This window comes from Canis lupus, chromosome 12 (assembly GCF_003254725.2).
Source record: "Canis lupus dingo isolate Sandy chromosome 12, ASM325472v2, whole genome shotgun sequence".
Taxonomy (NCBI): domain Eukaryota; kingdom Metazoa; phylum Chordata; class Mammalia; order Carnivora; family Canidae; genus Canis; species Canis lupus.
In genome coordinates, this window is record NC_064254.1 from 54,368,632 (window position 1) to 54,389,048 (window position 20,417).

The 20,417-nt window shown below is 37.0% G+C and overlaps 1 protein-coding gene across 6 annotated transcripts in view; it reads left to right on the forward strand.

Annotated features, from left to right (window-relative positions):
• Window positions 1-317: 317 nt before the first annotated feature.
• Window positions 318-20,417, forward strand: part of MANEA (mannosidase endo-alpha) — a 72,794-nt gene continuing 52,694 nt past the window's right edge. The window contains exons 1-2 of one of the 6 annotated variants that reach the window (XM_035697547.2): window positions 318-533; window positions 13,883-13,971. The gene's annotated coding sequence lies outside the window, so the exon portion shown is untranslated. The other 5 variants (XM_035697551.2, XM_035697549.2, XM_035697556.2 and 2 more) reach the window with 5 other exon arrangements.

The window sequence follows — 20,417 nt, forward strand, 5'->3', positions numbered from 1 at the left end:
AAGAGCTAGGACCAATATATTTAAGGGATAGGCTTAGTTTTGGCTTAGTTCGAGGAAAATTTACAGCAAGTTGTTCTGACTTTGTGGGCATCAGTTGCCTATTCTTCACTATTCCAAGCAAACTATAGTAACCATGTGTTTGGAATGTTGTAGAAAAGATTGTTCTACCAAGAGAAATACCGTCCAGCTGAACTTAATATTCCTTCACACTCTAAAATTCTGTGAGTTGCCATAACTCCAACAAAGCCCCAGTAGATGCAAGCCTGATGTAATCAAAGGGGAGCCAATGAGCCTAAGCTAGGTAATTCCAGTCAGAATTTTCAGGACTACAGATTAGTCTGTGAGGGATATCACAGAGCCACCCACAGTAAGAGCTGGAGGAAAAAGAAATCTCAGGCTTGGAGCTAAAGATACCCCAGGCAGAACTAGGAAGTTAAGAATCATCTGGGGAGCCTGAACATACATAGGAGAAAATCAAAACTGAACGAGAGATTTTCGAGAAAAATTTGGGGAAGCCAACGTACTGTTCCTTGGTAAACTCAATCTAAAATTTCCTTATCTCATTTTTTTTTCAAATGGACTCAATATTATTGACATTCACTTGAAAAAAATAGTTGAAAAATAGTTTTTGAAGTCAATATTTTCTCATTCTTTTGATATGTTCTATACTTTTTCTGAACAAGTACAAAATAGAAAAATTAATGTTGCAAAATAAGGCTATTTCAGACGTTGAAACAAGTTTTAAACATACAAAAGCTGTTCAACTACATGGTAAAACAATTTCTAATCTTTCTGGTAGCGTATTATATTTTTCTAATGAATCGTAAAATATTAAGGGAGTGTTTAGAGAATACATGTGTATTTCTTTTCTCTGCTGTGGAATCATAAATAGTAATTTGGTAAGTTCTGCTTTTATTGTTGCATTTTTTTATTCTAAAAGATTATTAAGCATCATACTCAAAGAATTTATTTTGAAAGAAGCAGGAGCATAAAAATGTTATCACCAAGTTTTCACACATGTGAATAAACATGCACACACACACAGTGCTTTATTCCTTATTTAGTCAATAAAGAGTAAATTTCTACCCACCAGGTACATTCAATTAAAGAAACATATTTGAAGACTTGCTATGTAAAGGCATTGAGCTAGGTGCTATAAAATATAAAGATGAGGGACGCCTGGGTGGCTCAGCAGTTGAGCATCTGCCTTTGGCTCAGGGCATGATCCAGGAGTCACAGGATCAAGTCCCACATAGGGCTTCCTGAATGGAAGCTGCTTCTTCTTCTGCTTATGTCTCTGCCTCTCTCTGTGTGTCTCTCATGAATAAATAAAATCTTTAAAAAAAATGAAGAAAAACCCACCTTACAGGAACACAAACTTGAACATATATAGACATCTACAAATATAATTGCAGTAGCCCATACAGTGGTAAGTGGGTAATTAATATAAACCACATAGTGTGTATATCTGTACCTTGTAGATAGCAAGCTCCCGGAAGGCAGGTATTTCTTCTGAACTGATGTATTCTGACCAGAGGCAGCCCCCCCAAAAAAAAAATTGTGAATAAATGCATAATCAAATAAAACCAATTATCATAAAACTACCATGTTGAGCAAGCTCAACCAAACAAAACAACCAGAATAAGACTTGATGAAGGAAAACCCCAAGTTAGATCAGCATGATTAATTTTAACTCCATGCATTTATTTGAAAGACAATTCTCTCACATCCAAAAAGCCATTTTAATGTCCACAATAAAAAGAAGAGTAAACAATACATCTACCATTTCTCTTCTCACACATTAGTTTTAGACCAACCTGGGTGTCTTGTAATGTAACATTTACTGAATCCCTACTGCTCGTTGCTTTACTTATTCAACACATTTCTTGAGCACCCTATTAGTCTCCTTTAGTTGTGGGAACCAATTAGTACAAACTTGATAGCTTAAAAAAAAAAACATTCATTTATTTTCTTGCAGTTTCAGAAAGCTGAAGTCAATTTCACTGGGCTGGAATCGAGGTGCTGGCTTGGTTGGTCGCTCTCCCTTTGGAGGCTTAGGGGAGAATTTCATTTTTTGCCTTTTCCAGCTTCTATAGCTGCATTCCTTTCATTCCTTTCCTGCAGCTCTTTCCCAATCTACAAAGTCAGAAGCATAGCATTTTGCTTCAGCAGCCCCATTGCCTTCTCTGTCAAATTTCCCTTTCCCTGCCTCTGATAAGGACACTTGTGATGATAGTTAGGACCCACGCAGACAATCTTAATCTCAAGATACTTAATCACATCTGCAAAGTCTTTTTTGCCATGTAAAGTAACATTCACATTTTCCGAAGATTTGGAGCTAGTTCTCTTTGGGGACCATTACTCATCCTACTTCAAGCACCTACTACATGCTGGATATAGGAGCCCCAGCAGTGAATTAGACATCTTTGTATCTGTGCTCATGGATCTTGATATTATGGGAGGTAGAAAAGATGTACAAGGCACAGACCTGTTTTTTAATTAGTTTGTATAATAGAGGAATATTTTATTAGAGAAAAAATGCACGTTCTTTCTTTTACTCTTTTAGCAAGAGAAATTGCCGGCTACTTCTTAGAATAAGCAGGCACAGAAAATCACCTTGCAGCACTCACTGTTGAGAAAAATTACTTGTGTTCTCTCTTACATAAATAGAGGATGAGTGGGCTTATCTATCTTAAGCAATAAGCCTTTTTTTCTTTAGTGACTTTGCAAACTTTTTTTTTTTTTTTGTACATAAGGAGATGTGATTTTATGGCAGAATAAAGGTTAGGTCGATTTGGTTAAGCAATCTGTGTTATCCTGGAAAGGAAAAACAAACAAATAAACAACCTAATGCCTTGGAAAATAACTGTAAAATCTGGACTATAGGTAGTACAACATTTGGAGGTTTGCTAATTAGGATATGAAATTAATGCTCAGTCACAACACATGAAACTTCCTTCCCTCAAAACACTGTCAGGCTCTGTATCAACTTGTGGAGTAGTTCCCCCACTCAGGAAGGGCCTTATTCTTCTTCTGGCCCAGCTTTCAATTAAAGACAAGACTCTGTCTCAACTGCCATGTGGAACAGGGTCTTGCCAGGAGAGATGGCCCATATCCAGTCATCAGTACATTCAATCTAGCAGCGCCAATTAACCAGAAGTGTAGGAAGATGATACTGGAACTCTCTCCCATCTCCATCCACTTAGAATTCCATGACCTGGTCTAGTGCTTGAATCAAAAATGAACTTTTGTCAAGGGACATGGCCTTTTTAGTTCATTTCTTAGTCTGCTTAGGGACACTATATCAAATAATGATAACCAGATGATTTATAAACATTTAGCATCTATTTCTCACAGTTCTGGAGGCTGGAAGTTCAAGATCAAGACCAGCATCATCAGGTTAAAGCCTTCTTTTGGGTCATAGATTTCTTATTTTATCCTCACATGGCAGAAAAAGGCTAGGATCTCTCTGGATCCTCTTTTATAAAAGCACTGTACCCATTCATGAGGGCTTTGCTTTAGTGACCCAATCACCTCCAGAGTCCCCACCTCCAAAAGTCTCAACCTCCTGGTACGACAGTACGACCTGAGGAGTTTGGTTACAACATATTTTAAAGAGATGCGAACATTGAGACCATAGTAGTTGGGAAATACCTACGCTGAGTCAATCCTAAATCAGCCTCTACTAACGAATAAAGAAGGCATCTTAGCTCCTGTGGCCACACAAGACCAGAGAATTACACAGCTCTGGGTTAGAGACATGATCTGCCAAGGCCAGTTTCTTCTTTGACCTGTGTCACAACTCATCAATTTATGTAAGATAGAGTGGATTCTTTGTTGTCAAGACTGGTAGGTACTTATGGTCTTTGGATATACATGGTGAAAATTAGAGCATTAGGTGATGGGTAAGAGTTTGGATCTCTGAATTATCTGTTGCTATCAACTGGTAGAGGCTCTGGTATTCTATTCAGAGGATTTCTTGGGAGTTATATCTTTGCATTCTAAATGATATCAAGAGATAGCCTAGTTACACCTTTATCAAGGAAAATTTGATGTAAAGAATGGTATGACAATTTAATTAATGAAGAAATTATTCCTGCACTTCACAGTACTGACTATAAGAAATAGGGATCAATGTATGTATATAATAATAATTATGTTGTATGAAATACCATAGCATTAGAGAAGGTAGACTTGACATTGAAGCATAGTGTAATAGATAACTGAACTTTTGTTTTGGGATTTATTGCACTTGTTGTTTCTTGGCTATTTAGAATCCAAAAATCCTTCTGGTTTTGGAGGAATACCAGACTGTGTGTTTTTGCCTGACTTCTCATGAAGGAAGCTAAAAGGACTGACTCCCATTTCAAGGTAGCTTGGGAGATACAGACATATAACTTAGGCTTAGGTAATTAGATTTTTCCAACCAAAGATTTGAATCTTGGATAAGGCAAACCTTGCAGGCAAGAGTGATAAATTCTTCATGGTTGTGTCAACAACATTGAGAGTTCAATACACACTTGAAAATATCAGTGCCTTAATCTATATCATTGTATGAAGCTGTGATCCCAATTGTCCAGTCCTTCTGGGTTCCTGCCCATTGTCTAATTTACTAGGCTTTGCCTTCCTGCTATACTCTATAACCTTTTACATGAGGTCTATTTGGGCTTTAGTGTGCCAGATTGTTTTCTATTGCTTACAAAGAAGAACTCTCTAACATGAGTGGAGATGATATAGACAGGAACTGAGAAGACATGTCAGGTGAGTGGAGTGATGAACAAAGGTATAAAATGACATAATATGTCTAGGAAATTCTAATGAAACTTCAGGGACTGGAGAGGAAAAAAGACATCAAGAATTCAGATGACAGACAGTAAGGACAGTTGTAGGACTAGAGCAAATAGTACGTATCAGAAAGTAGGATTAAATAATAATGAGTAAGTAACCTCTTAGTCTTTTATTCTTTTATCCCCTGAATAAATTATTTGTTGCATTCTTGTTATATGTCAACAACTTTTGATGGCTCTGGACATATAAAAAGGGCAAAATCCATGCTGTCAAGGAGACACTCATCTTTTACAGTGCAGTCGAGGCTTTCAGGATACAAATTCTGGATTTAAATTCTATTGCTACAATTCTGATAGTCCTCTTTTCTAATCAAATAGAATACAGAGTTTAAAGAATGAAGTGGTGTAAACTCACTAGCCAAACAGAAAAGGGATATGACAAAATTTATCTGTCACAGTCAAAAGGATGTTGATATCTCACTCTTTTCCATACCCTTTGTTGCTTCAAGGAAAGTAAAGGGCTAGAAAGACATGCACTAGTCTGTAAGATATAATTACAATATGCAGAGTGAAGTAATAACCCTCATCTATGGAAGACTCACAGGGACTTATTTATACAGCACTAATAAGGAGATTGTCCGAACCTAGTCTTCTCCCCCAGATGGATGACTTCCCATGCCATCCACAAGCCACAGTAGCATGCACTGTGGTCTTCTATCATCCCACTGGCACACTTGTTGGAGCCCCAGTTTCTCTTTGTATGGCGATGTGCTGTGATGAATTGAAATTAATTATCCAGGGAAGAGTTTGCCATTCAGGGTGCCAGTAATGTGTTACAGGTATGCATGATATTGATCTCCTTGACACCCTAGAATTTACCATTTAGAGGCTGGAATAGTCAGAACCACAGAGCCCATTATATACACTCTAAGCAGGCTATTTGCCTCAATTTTATGAAATAAATAAATAAATAAATAAATATTCTCTGTTTGACAAAATGTGAACTGCTGAATATTGTTTTATGCAACTAAAGCTTATCCTAACTGGTGTACCTCCTTACATACTGTATATTTTGTATATTTCTGAGGTTCACTGAAATAGAGTGAGAAGGATGTCTGTAGGTATAAAAGTTTGCACAGGCCTGGAAAATAAGAAGGATCTTTACTGATAATGCCAAAAGAAAAAGGGATGCTATTTAGCTAGTAGCAAGACAAGATCAACCCCAAGGATCTCGTGGAGTAGAGACTATTATAATAATAGATGGTAATTAGGAGAAGCCAAAGGCTAATATTAGTTTAATGCATTAGAACAATTCTCAATAAGAATTTAAGAAGCAAAATTTGTATTTTTTCTTCCATTATTCCCTGTTTGGATAATTTTTTTTCTTTGGGATCTCAGTGACCATGCTGATGCAACACATTTAAAATGTCTATTTATTACAGAAAATCAATTTATATGCAGCTCTCACTTTTTTCCCTCTGGGAATTCATCTATTAGATGAATGGCATATTCCTCCAATGCTACTTTTTCAGTTAAAACATCTGAAAAGTAGACAATTGAACTTGGTAGAAATTACAGCCATTCTATATTTGAAAATGTCAGGATTTAGTATGTAAAAATATATATGATCATTACAACAAAACACCGTTCCCATTCCTCCCAATAATTAATCCACAAAAAAAAAAACACTTTGAAAAGAAAATGTAATGTGGAAAAAAAATAAAAAAACAATGACAATACTGTCTCTGTAAGTGATATTTCAACATTTCTTGCCATTAGCAAGGGACCAACAGAACAGAGTTATAGGATGGGGCATTATCTACAATCCCAATCCAATTTATAAATAGTATTATGTACTGAATCTGATGGATAGAAAAAGGCATGCAAAGAGAATATATTTGTCCTAATTTATTTATGCTGGCAGGCGTAATCAAATAGTTTTTAAGAAGTAGGTATGCACTGATATATTTATAAAATAAAATATCCTTCCTTTCATTCAACATCAGAATATTTATTAATATAACTCCTGTAAACATACTAAAGAAGGGAATAATGATTATTTCAAAAAATGCAAAAAAAAAAACCAAAAAACAAAAAAAACATTCCTGATTAAAACAGTAAGCAACTAGAAATAGAACCCTTAATAATCCTGGTAAAGTATCTACCAAAAGCAAACATTATACTTTATAATAAAATTTTAAAAATACAGCAGTAAAGTTAGGGACAAGGTAAAGATGCTATCACTACTTCCATTAACATTGTATGTTAATACAAAACAAAGAAATACGAATAGGTGGTTTAAGAAATAAAAAAGAAGGAAAGAATTACTTTTATTTATAAATGATATGATTGTTTATATAAAATATCCAGAGAGGTAACAAAGCAAACACACACAAAAAATCAGCAAAGTTTTGTGGATATGAGACCAATATACAAAAATTGGTACAAACTTAGGTCTTTTTTTAAAAACCATTAATAGCCAATCAGAAAATATAAAGAAAGATAGCTTCAATTTTAGCAATAAAATTATGAGCTATGTAATGAAAGTTGTTCAAAATTTTAGTAACTTATAAAGCATTGCAGAATATGAAAGACCTAAATAAATGACTATTTCTACCATGTTCACTGATAAGGAAACAACTTTTGCTAAATTAATCTATAAAGTCAAATCTATTCCAAACAAAATCCAAAAAGGATTTTTTATGGATCTTGGCTGATTCATCCTAAAGTTTGTATGAAAATAAAAAGAGCCAAGAGTAAAGACAATTTAAGAGAAGAATCATAAGAAAGAGGAGCTTGCAAAATTTTTCAATATGTAGAATTGAATGCATGGGTGTTCATCATGTTATTTATTTTTCTGTGTCCAAAAATATTTCATAATTAAACTTTAAAACTTTTAGAAAATAAAAAAGAATATGGCTTGGGACTCTTGTAAACAGGAAAGAAGGGATCGCCGGGTGGCCGAGCGGTTTGGCGCCTGCTTTAGGCCCAGGGCGTGATCCTGGAGTCCCAGGACCGAGTGCCACATCAGGCTCCCTGTATGGAGCCTGCTTCTCTCTCTGCCTCTCTCTGTGTCGCGCATGAATAAATAAATAAAATCTTAAAGAAAGCAAAATGCATGAAACTATAATGAAAATATTTGTTAAATTCAACTAGCAGTACTTAAAATATGCAGCTTTTGGTAATCAAAGGTACTATAGAAAGTTAAAGGAGGGGAGCCCGGCTTGGCGGTTGAGCGCCTTCAGTCCAGGACGTGATTCTGGAGACCCAGGATTGAGTCCCGCATCGGGCTCCCTGCATGGAGCCTGCTTCTCCCTCTGCCTGTGTCTCTGCCTCTCTCTCTCTAGATGTCTCTCATGAATAAATGAATAAATAAATTAAATATTAAGAAAAAAAAAGTTAAAGGACAATCCATAAGCTGAGAGAAACTATTTGAAACACATATAACCAAGAGAAAAGTACTTAAACTTAAAAAATATATAAAGATTATATACAAATTAATTTCCAAAAGCAACAAGCCTATAAAAAGTGAGTAAGGGGCAACCCCAGTGGCTCAGCGGTTTGGCGCAGCCTTTGGTGGAGGGCGTGATCCTGAAGACCTGGGCTCCAGTCCCACATCGGGCTCCCTGCATAGAGCCTGCTTCTCCCTCTGCCTGTGTCTCCCCCTCTCTCTCTGTGTATCTGTCATGAATAAATAAATATAATCTTAAAAAAAAATAAAAGAGCAAATTAAAAGATGTTATTATCAAACAAAAATTTTAAAATCTAACAATAATAGGTGTTGTGGATAATGATGCGCCAGCCTAATCTATTTATGGGAAATGTATCTGTGCATAGATGAATCTCAAAACCCAAATGTGTAGTAAAAAAAAAAGAGGCTGGGAGGGGAAAATGCTGTAGGATTCGTTATATATATGCTGTAGGATTCATTATATATATATGAAGGTTGATTGCCTGCCTTCCTCCCAGGTCGTGATCCTGGAGACCCCGGAACCAGTCCCGCAGGCTCCCTGCATGGAGCCTGCTTCTCCCTCTGCCTGTGTCTCTACCTCTTTCTCTGTCTCTCATGAATAAATAAATAAAATCTTAAAAAGAAAAAATACACCACCAGAATAACATATTTTTAGGCAGTCATACATATATAACTGTGTTCAAAATGCAAGGAAATAAGTAATACAATATTTAGCATAATGTTTATTTTTGTCTGCGGAGGAGATGGAGAGGGCTTTGGAAAAGCCTTCAAAGACATTGGTATTCTTCTGCATCTTCAGCTCTGCAGTGGATACCAGGGTATTCTTTTCATTATGCTTAAAAATGTGCGCATACGGGATACATTCATATCCGCATAGTTCACAACGAAAATTCCTCTTAAAAATCCAGTGTGATTTTTAAGGCCCAGCCTTTACAAAATTGCTTACGTCAGCAAGTTCTAGACTGTGAGTCACGACTTCCTTGTTACTACGTAACCAAACAAAATAGAGAATTCTGGCTTCTCGGGCTGATGTAAGACGGAAACCTTCAGCTGTAACCCCTCCTTCGAAAATTCTTGTTCTTTACATCTGCCTCATTGCTCCCGATTATTTCTGTACTTCCACTTCAAATGTGATCTCATACGTTTGCAAATCCAATGTCGTCTTCATCTACTTAGGGGCTTCAAGCGAAGTTCCAGTGTTCTATTAATGATAAAACGGTCCCTTCCAAGAGTCTGAAAACAAGTGGAGTTTGCAGCAACTTTGGAAGGCCTCCCCCTTGCAGGCCAGCTGTCCTCTGTCAGCGAGAGCTTCCCCGAGGAACGTGAGAAGAGCAGTTTTAACGAACGAGGGGTGGTGGGAGGGGAGGTGGGCGGGGGGTGGGGGTGACTGGGTGGCGGGCACTGAGGGGGGCACTTGACGGGATGAGCACTGGGTGTCATTCTATATGTTGGCAAATTGAACACCAATAAAAAGTAAATTTATATATAAAAAAAAATAATAACAGTTTTTAAGAGAGGTGGGTCACCTCCAATCGGAGAGGGAGGGTGTGCGTCCAGCCAGAGCTCCACCCGCCGCGGACGCCCCGACGAGCTCTCCGCTCCTTCCCCCCGCGCCGCTCCCGACGCTCACAGAGGAGGGAGCCCGCGCGGGGAAAGCCGGTGCCCCGCCCCCTCCTAGAGCCGGAGCCAGGCCCCGCCCCCGGGGCTGCGGGAACGCTCAGCGCGCGCCCTCCGGGGGGCGGGGCTCCACATCCGGTATCCGGTACCCGCGCTCCGCGCCCGGCTCGCCCCCCGCGGCTCTGGCTGGAGCGTCTGCTGGTGGCCGGATTCGCAGACCCGGGTGAGTGAGTAGCCGGCGGCCTCAGCTCCGCAGACGCGGCTGCGGCGCGGCCGGACCCACCCGGCGCCTGCGCGCCTGCCGGCCAGCCAATGCGCGTGCAGCGTCTGCGGGCGGCCTTTGACCCCGCGCCCCCCGGCCGGCGACAGGCGCGCGCGGGCGGCGCGCGGGACCCGGGGGTACCTGCCGGCGGCGCCGCGCTCTCCTCTGTGCCTCGGTTAGTCCGGCCGCCTTCTCCGGTTGCCGGCTGTCTCCCGACCCTGGCGGCCTGGCGTGCGCCGCTTCTGTGGGGCGGAACCTCCCGTCGCCTCGGTTTTCCCTCCTCTCCCCGGCAACTTGGAAATTCCCCGAGGGACGGACGCCGTCGACCGCCGCGTCCTTTTGTGTGCAAACTGCAGCCGCGCCGTGAGCCTGCGGGGAGAGGAGGAGGGTCGAGGCCTCCCGCGCTCGGGGGGTCGCGGGGGGGTCGCGGCCGCCGCCGCCAACAGCGCCTCGGGCCTCCCGGAGGAGAGCGGGACGGCGAGGCCGCGCAGACTTGGCTGTTTTGGTTTTTTCTTTCTTTTTTTTTCCCCCCGCTCACTTGTCAACACGTTTGGCTCTGTCAGCGTAGACTTAACCTTTTGCGAAGTTTCAGGATGCGGCTCTGCCGGACTAACGTCTTTTTTTCTTTTCTTTTTTTTTTTTTTCCATCTGCCACAGGAGCAAACAAATTCAGGCGTTGATGATAGTTTTCCTTTTATGACCGTAAGACCCTATGGATAAATGTCCAGAGAAAACGTGGAAGTATTTAAAGAGGAGTCGAACAAGGGAGGATACTATTACAGTAATAAAACGAAAACTATGATAAACGCCTGAATCTCAGTTTGCTCCTGTGGCAGATGGAAAAAAAAAAAAAAAGACATTATAGGACTATAAAAGATTATTTCCTTTTAAAGACCGTAAAGACCCTATGGATAAATGTTCAGAGAAAACGTGGAAGTAACTTAAAGATGAGTCGAACAAGGGAGGATAATATTATAGGACTTTAAAAGGGACAAAAAGGACTGGAGTGGGTTGTTTAGGTATTTTTAGATAATAGTTTGAAAGAAAGAAAAGCAAAATGTAGGTCTGGTAATCCTGCCACGTTACAAATCGTTTTCGTGACAAAGTGTTCAGTTCCTCCTCCTTGAACTATATGTAAGCTTAGAAAACCGGTGGGGCGCAGTGAATCTTGTAAACTTTGACGCCCTGTGCATAAAACCGTCACCAGAGCTGTTTCTGGTAGTCAGGTGATGAATAGTAAGTGTAAGATCGGAAAAGAAACGGTCTTCAGATTAGAGTTGAGCTGCAATTTATTAGTAGGGAGTATAATCCTTTTTTTCTAAGCCCATACTATTTATTTATTTTTTAAAGATTTTATTTATTTATTCATGAGACACACACACACACACACACGCAGAGACAGAGACAGAGACACAGGCAGAGAGAGAAGCAGGCTCCATGTAGGGAGCCCGACGTGGGACTCGATCCCGTGACTCCAGGATCAGGCCCTGGGCCAAAGGCGGGCGCCAAACCGCTGAGCCACCCAGGGATCCCCTATTTAAATGAAAACATGACCACGTGTCACAGTTTTCATCTGCCACCGAAAACAAAAAAATCTCTAAACTTAATTTGTATATTACGTTCCTTGTAGGACAGTGAGATAGAAGTCAGGAATTTCAGTTCTAGAGCCAAACAGCACTGCTTCTTCCCAGTTCCTAGCCTCAGGCAAATTGCTTAGCCCTTCACTAGCCTACTGAAAACTTAACAATTAATTGCTTTGTACCTCTGTTATGTTTGGAAGTAAACAGGCCTTCAATAGCCAATATCTTGAGTAGATTGCAACTTTGGAAACCCATACATCTGCGATTATAATTTTATTTTCTCATGCGACTTCTGAAACTTCTTCCTTATGTTGAAGCCAAATAATTCCTCCACTCCTTTCTTGCTACATCATTAGACTTGTTACACATCTCAGGGCTCATTGTGGTTTTGCTATCTTGAACATGATAATTTTATTAAAATGAATTTTTATAATTATTGGATCTGTATTTCCTCCTAAATAATATTCAGTATAGATTATGGAAAGGTCAACCATTTGTACAGTCAGAGTCTGTTTATACACAGACTGCCCAAATATATACCAATGTTAAAAACAAAAGGGCCTCAAATCCATTAAGCTGAATATTTGATGGTCACTGACTATAAGATATATGGGGCTCTTCCGCAGTGTAAAGACAAGGACTCCATTTTTTGACATTAGGGAACAATGTAATAGTGGATACAATGCATGTAAGTAAATAGCATAATGCAATATGTAAAGAAATGCTATTTTAATAAGTAGGTAGTACTGTAACAATAGAATGAATGAGAAAATGAGTACTTTGCACCCTGGAATCACTAGGGAAGGTATCAAGAAGAGGCAACGTTTCAGCTTTATCTTGAAGGATGAGTAACATTTTAAAAGTTAGTCATGTAGAGAATAGACATTTAGAGAAAATTAACCATGAATTGGTTATTAATTGCTTGCCAGATGCCCATCTTTAATAATCATCTTCATAATAAATACTCATTTTTATTCAGTGTTACCCTAAACAGGAAGTGATTCTAAAAGTTTTATAATAACTTATTTTATGCTCAAAAATCTGTGAATGAGGTAATAATTCATTGTAAAGATGAGAAAAGCAGAGAAAGATGAGGTCATTTGAATAGGTGAAATAGCTTTCTAAAAGGCACAGCTGGAGGTTATTTGCTTTTAATCACAGTGTTCTAACTTTAGGTTGAGGTGACTTACTGTTAATTGAGATGTGAGAATTGGGCTAAAGCCAGTGAATCATCTATAATGAGGTAATAAATGAACATTTTAAGTTAGTGAATTAAGTAATGTTAGGAAGAGGGATCGACCTCAATTATATTTATGGGCAAGGACTGCGGGGGACAAGGTGGCTTTTCCATAAATGTCCATTTTGCTTCATATTCTTGTGTAGATATGAGAAACGAATCTGAGAAATGAATCCAACAAACATGAAAGTTTCAGAACTATTCAGAACTATTTGTTTTCTATATTTCTTCACCTTTAACTTCACCTTTATTTTTATTTTTATTTTATTTATTTATTTTTTTATTTTTAAATCCAGTTGCTATTTAGCATAGATTAAAGCTACCATTTCAGACTTCCACGTATGTTAGCTTGTATGATTCACAGAAAGACTGTCAGAAAACACAACAGATAATGTTTTTTAAAGAAGAGATTACATGACCTAGGGTCCCACAGGAAGGCAAATATAGCTGATTTGGATTTTGGTTTTTAGATTGCAAGGCCAGTATTCTGTTATATATCCTGACTCTTCCAATATTTCACCGCTCATCTGGTCAGCCTCTCAAAAAACAAGGTCTTGCTAATTTCTAAATCATGAAGTTATTGTTCCCATGCTCTGTGACTTATATAGTGTTCATTGCTGCTATTTCCTAAACGTTACTTTTGAAGTATTCTAATTTTAGAAGGTAGAACTAGAAAATACCACTGGATTTTATCACCCAGAGGTAATAATTTTACATGTTTAAGTACTTTTCTTTTTTCATGTGTGTATCTTTAATGTAGTTGAGATCCTATATATCAATAATTATTTTTTTCTATTTCATGGCTTGTGAAATTTCTTACTGTCTTTAGGGAAGGATTTGTTTTTATCTTGATAACTTGGAAATTTCAGGACAATAAATAGTAGAGGCAGGCCAAAATTGTTGTATCATCTCTATTCTTCTCTGTAGGGCTGCCACATTCCATACATGAGAATTTCACTCCCAGGGGTCATGTATTGCAGAGCTTGAAAGATGATATGAGTTGGCCCTTCCCAAAAGTAAGTATTAGGTTTATCAGCTCATGTCTCCAGTTTTGGTGGTATTCATTTTTTTTTTAAATTTTCAAATTTTAGACTTAAAAATGTCCCAAAAATAGTACAAACAACTCAGTTCCTGTGTATTTTTCCTGTATATTCACCAAATGGTAACATCTTACCATATTTGCTTTATCATTATACTGATGTACACACACTTATGTATTACAGTGTGTGTGTGTGTGTGTATATATATATATATATATTACATGTAATATGTATATGTGTACCTAGATAATGTATTTTGGATATATTTGTGAATGACTAATATATTGTTTGATGTTTCCTCATGTTTTGATCCAAGTTAAATTTTGACAGAAATACCGTAGCAGTGCTTTTGGTTCCTTGTTAGGGTATCCTCTCAGGAGACTCATAATACTTAACCAAAATTAACTGACAAAGTTCATTTTGATCACTCATTTAAGGTGGTGTCTGCTAGGCACTGAGTTATTATTGTTCCTTTTGTAGTTAATCAGGTGTCTTTGGGGGAGATTCTTTGCCCATATATGGCTATTCTGTTTCTCATGAGACTTTTATTCCCTCATTTGATACCCATTGATGATTTTTGCCTAGGACAATTATGGTAGTTGCCAAATAATGATATTCATCTGAATGATTCCATCTGAATTTTATTGGTTGGTATTCTAATAGGAGTTTTCTTCATTCCTTTTATTTTTGCATCAAAAAATACTAGTATAAAAAAATAAATCAGTATGGATTCATGAATTCTTATCTTAATACCTGTCATTTATTACTCTCTGTTTTGATGCTGAAATTGTCCGGGATTTAGCCAGTGGTTGCACCTTCACAGTAGCTTCTCTGTCCAATGGAAATGTCTCCAACACCTTTTGAGTATTTCTTACTTTCTGGTAAGATGATCAAGGCTCATTTTGTACTTTCCCAGCCACAGTTTGAGAATCAACATTTCAACGAGGGACCTATTTCTAAGTAGAGAAGGATATTTAAAAACAAAAATCTTGGCATCAGATGTGTTCATTGCTGCTGGGGTTTCTTTGCTTGTAGACTCTGTCAGTGGAGAGAACTAGGAAATAATGTGAATATATTAATGCATATACATACACAAACACACACCCCTTGTTACTGAAAAAAGCCACATATTCATATTGCTAATTACAATCTGACAACAAAAGTTTCATTCCAGCCTCCCACTTTATACATAACTCACTTTTTTGTCCATGGAAAAATCTGGGCCCCAGTTTCCAACATACATTATTTGCTTACCTGTAGAATTCACATTAAGTGTTAAGAATTGCTAATATGTATCATTGCAAAAACATACTAACTGGAGTTTAACATTTAATGTTTGAATTTTGGAGTATGTGAAATAGGACATGGCTCAAAAACCCAAAACTGTACAAAAAGAAGAGTCCCTTCCATTCTCCAACCTTTTACCTGTTCTCACCCCACAGTCTCCGTCTTGTTTCTCCTTACCCCTATACATAACCTCCTTAAGAGTCTTGTTTATTCTTCCACTGTTTTTTTGTGCATTTGGGAAAATGTATGTTTCCTTATTTTCATTTTCCTTTTTTCACTTAGCGCAGTATATCTAGAAAATCAATTTGTCATTTCAGAGAGCTCTTCTCATTTTATTCAGCTGAATATCCCAGTATTTTAAAATTACAGTGCTGTATATGGATTTATGTGTTATTTATGTGGTTCTGTATTTTTAAGGTAATTTCCATGAAGTAGGACTTCTGAGTCCAAAGATAAATGGATGTGTAATTTTGTTAGATATTGCCAAATTTGCAAAAAGGCTGTACAGTTTGCATTCACCTAGCAGTGTTTGGAAGTGCTTGATTTCCTATCATCTTGCCAATATAATATATTTTTGTTTTTGTTAGTCTTACAGATAAGAAATGATATCTTTATGTAGCTTTAATTTGCATTATTTTGAAGATTTACTAACTTTAGGGGGAAACAGGGCAGAGAAAATCTCAAGCAGGCTTGAACTCATCACCCTAAGGTCACCACTTGAGCCAAAATCAAAAGTTGAATTCTTAACCTACTGAGCTACCCAGGAGCTTCTTTAACTCACATTTTTAAAAAATTTTGAGTGAGGTAGAAGATATGCCAATATTTTCACTGTTCATCAGTTGTCCTTTGTTTATAGTGTTTTCCAATATACATAATTCTAAATTTATACAGTTAATTTAAGCCTTTTTATTTATTGCATCTGAATTTTAAGTCATTGTTATAAAGCTTTCCATTATATTCAGATTATAAGGGTGGAATTAATCATTTCAGTGGCTTTGAGACCTGCAACATATGTTATTCTTTGGGAGACTGTGGAGGAAATAGGGAAGGGTTGTTTAAAACCCCTGATTCAAATGTAGCGGAGAAGCTAAGAACATTAAGTAGAACTAAGTAGAACATAGAAAGTGGTAGGATGTTGATAAAACCCATGGCTTTAGTTTCATTACCCATGCCTGTAAGGGAATAGGATTAATCAGAAATAGTTCAAATATTTACAAGGACTTTAACTAGTTTTGAAGATTCCACTCTGATTAGATCAAGATAATCTTCTCCACCCTAGCAATCTTTAAGAAGCAAACAAGTTTTCTCTGGAGGAAAATCATATACAGAGCTTCATTGTCTCTAAAAAAATTTCATACACAATGATTGGCATTCAATTAAAAACTCTACCCAGCATACAAAAAAAGTGTCCAGATATTGAGAGAACAAACCAAAAAAATACAGGCAATAGAAACAGAATCCCTAAGATCCAATTCAGATTAGTAGAAGTGGACTTTAAATAAGTGGGATTAACATACTCAAGGAATTAGAAGATCGAAGATTTTAGCCAAGAACTGATGTCTTTGAAAAGAATCAAATGAAAGTTTTAAGAGTAAAGTTATAACAAACCACAGATGAAGAGCATTAGGAAATGAGTTCAGAAGTACTCAGACTGAGGCATGGGGAGAAGAGGGAAGTTTTAAAATGCTTAAAAACATCGGGAATAAAATTCTAATGTGTATTGTATTTCAAGATGAGAAATGAATGAACGAAAAGGCAATAATGGAGCAAAAGCAATATTTGAAGAGACTGTGGTCAAGAATTTTACAAAACTAGGGAAAGCTGTAAACACACAGATTGAAGAAGCACTTTTGACCTAAAGCAGGATAAATACTAAGAAGACCATATTCCATGTATATATTCCATAGGAAAATGCTGAAAAACCAAAGATAATAAATATTAAAAGGAGCTAGAATAAAGAAATCCTTTGAAGTCTTTAAAGAACAAAGAAAAAACCCCACAAAACAGTAATTGAGTTTTCAACAGAAACAACGGCAGAAGATAATGGATTGTGCTGAAAGAAAATTGCCAATATAGAAGTATAGAGATGCATGTTACAGTGAAGACAAAATATATTTTCAAAAAAAATAAGGAACTTAGCAGCAGCAGGCTGATAATAAAAGCCCCATTAAAGGGAATACTTTCTTCACCATAAGGAAAGTTGCTTTGAATGTAAGTAGGATGCAGGAGGAAGTGAAAAGCAAAAGAAAGGGTAAATGCAATGAATGTTGAGTGTGTAAAAATCCTATCTGGTGGGGTTTAAGATTTGTGCTTTATTTTACTTTAAAAAGTAAAATACAACAAAACAGAGCACAAAGTTGGGCCAAGGATAGAGGAACTAAAATCTTCTAAGTGTGCTTTTATTGTTTGAGATCTAGTAAAAAAAAAATTCTAATTCATCCTGGATTTTGACAAGTAAGAATGCCTGCTATAATCACAAAGATAATAAAAATAATGGCAAAGAGAATGTAAATATACAATTAACAAGTAGGGAAAAATTAAAAAAAAAATAAGAGAAAAATGGAGCTTGTAAGAAGGCCAAAAAGGAAAAATATGGGTAAGATGTATATTTATATGTCCATATTTGCAGAACTGTAAATGCACTGTATCATACCATTTCTGGACAGACTATAGATTAGATTAAAAACAGCAACAATAATAAAACAATGTGATATTTTAAAAAACTAACCATATAAGGTGATGAAATGATGAAAATGATACTCTTTCCAGCATGAACCAAATGAAATCCATTGTAGCTATATTAATATTGGAGTAAAATGTAAGAGAACCAATCAGTAGAAAAGGAAATTTCATTATAAGATTTAATGCTTTAGGAAAATAGTCTTCAAATCTGTCTCTACATAATATCAATTAAAATTATGTAATGTAAACATAGAGATAAATATGGTAGTGGGGGATTTTTAACATGGAAGAAAGTGAGGATATGAAAAATAGAAGCAAAACAGCATATTTGGTTTGGTAGACATGTGTAAATGTTATAAATATATTCCACTAGCTGTGGAATATGTATTCTCAGGTGTATATGGTACACTTAACAGAATTATAGGTCAAGCCTTAAAGGAAGTCTCAACATATTTCAAAGGGCTGAAATCATATAGGGGATGTTTTCAGTGGAGTCACACTATAAATCAATAACAAAAACTAGGAAGTCTCCCAAATATAATATGTTTACAAATAAGTCATTAGGAGAAAGGATGGAAATCTGAATATATTTTGAACTAAGTGGCCGTGGAGATACAGGGGTCTAAAACTCACAAGATAGTGTTAAAGATGTACTGAGCAGTAAAATTATGGTATTAACAGATTTTTAAGGGAAGTATACAGTTCGGGGTCATGGCAACAGCAACAGTATAGTGTTTGAATCATTCTGAAATCAAACAAATAGCTAACAAAAAAATGACAAGTTATCCCCATGGACCCCCAAGGTATGAGTGGAAGGGGACTGCTCAATAACAGCTATAAGACTTGTGTTCTAATTGTTTTGCTGGAGGAAGGAGAGGAAAGCAATAATGCATCTGCTTCAACTGGAACAGGAACCTTCCTAAATATACTTATATGAAAGAGTGACAGCCCACTCTGAGAATAATAGCTGCAAGGACGAGGAGGGGGAACTTTGAAGTTTTCTGCCTGAAGGTGCTAGAATATCTTGGTTTTTAGGACAAAACCCCGTATTGAAGACTAACTTTTGGAAATAACTTTAAAGTTGAGCAGGATAACAAAATAGAAGCCAAGGAAATTAAAACATCTGGATATATGTGAGAATGGAGATAAATCCAGCTGATCTCAGAAAAAAAGTAAGTCCATAGTAAGATTTCACAAAAACAATGGAAGTTCTCTGGAGCATGAAGTTTGAAAAACTATCATGATAAAACACTCACTTCTAAAAATTGAGATTATTTCATGCAATATTTAGCAACAGAAAAAGATTAGCCACATCCCATACAAAGTCATTATAGGCAAAAAAGTAAACATACTTGTAAGCACTGAAGGCATGCCAGAGAGACATGTTTACAAAATATGACCACTGTAACCTAATATTTAAATAGAACTAAAAGTTAGGAGATATGAATGAATAAGCAAATTACAACTATGAAAAATCAGAAATGAGCTAATTAAACTCTGAAAAAGTCAGAAATGAGCTAATTATTTCATAAATGACTACAAGATAAACACAACAGATCATGCCTTATGAGAAGGAGGGTAAAGAAACAAAAAATTGAAAAGAAAATGCAATTGAAAAAATTGAGCAAAATTCAAGAAAACAGAATTTTTGTAAAATTAAAAGCAGTAGTGAGGGACGCCTGGGTGGCTCAGTGATTGAGTGTCTGCCTTTGGCTCAGGGCTTGATCCCGGAGTTCTGGGATCGAGTCCCACATCAGGCTTCTTAACATGGAGCCTCCTTCTCCCTCTATGTCTCTGCCTCTCTCTCTCTCTGTGTCTCAAATAAATAAATCTTAAAAAAAAAAAAAACTGAAATATTAAATATTTAATTAAATATTAAAACAATTATAATTGGAAATATTTTGTTGGCAAAGTTGATGCCAATAGGTTAATTTCTTAATGGGAAGATAAGGGAGTTCCTGTATGATTGTTTATGTTTTCTCTATGAAGTACTGTTGACCCTTGAAAACTATGGAGGTTAGGGGTGCTGACTCCTGTGCAGTTGGAAATCTGCATATAAGTTTTGACTCCAAAACTCAATAACTAATTACCCACTGTTGACTGGAAGCCTGACCAAGAGCAAACACTTCATTAAAATGTTTTGTATGTCCTACATGTTATATCTATATTTGTACAATAAAGTAAGCTAGAGAAAAGAAAATGATTAAGAAAATCTAAAAATGTGCATTTTTTAGTACTGTACCATATTTATTGAAAAAATCCACATGTGAAGGAACCTGCACAATTGATTGCAGCATTGTTCAGTGTTCAACTGTATGCGACATAACTATCTGAAGATAATAAAGGAAGTTGGTGACATAGCAGTATGATGAAAACTGAAAATGAAATTCTGAGGTTAGAAAAGTGAACATATTAGAGTGTGGTAACAGGATAGTTAAGCATTATTGAGTGTT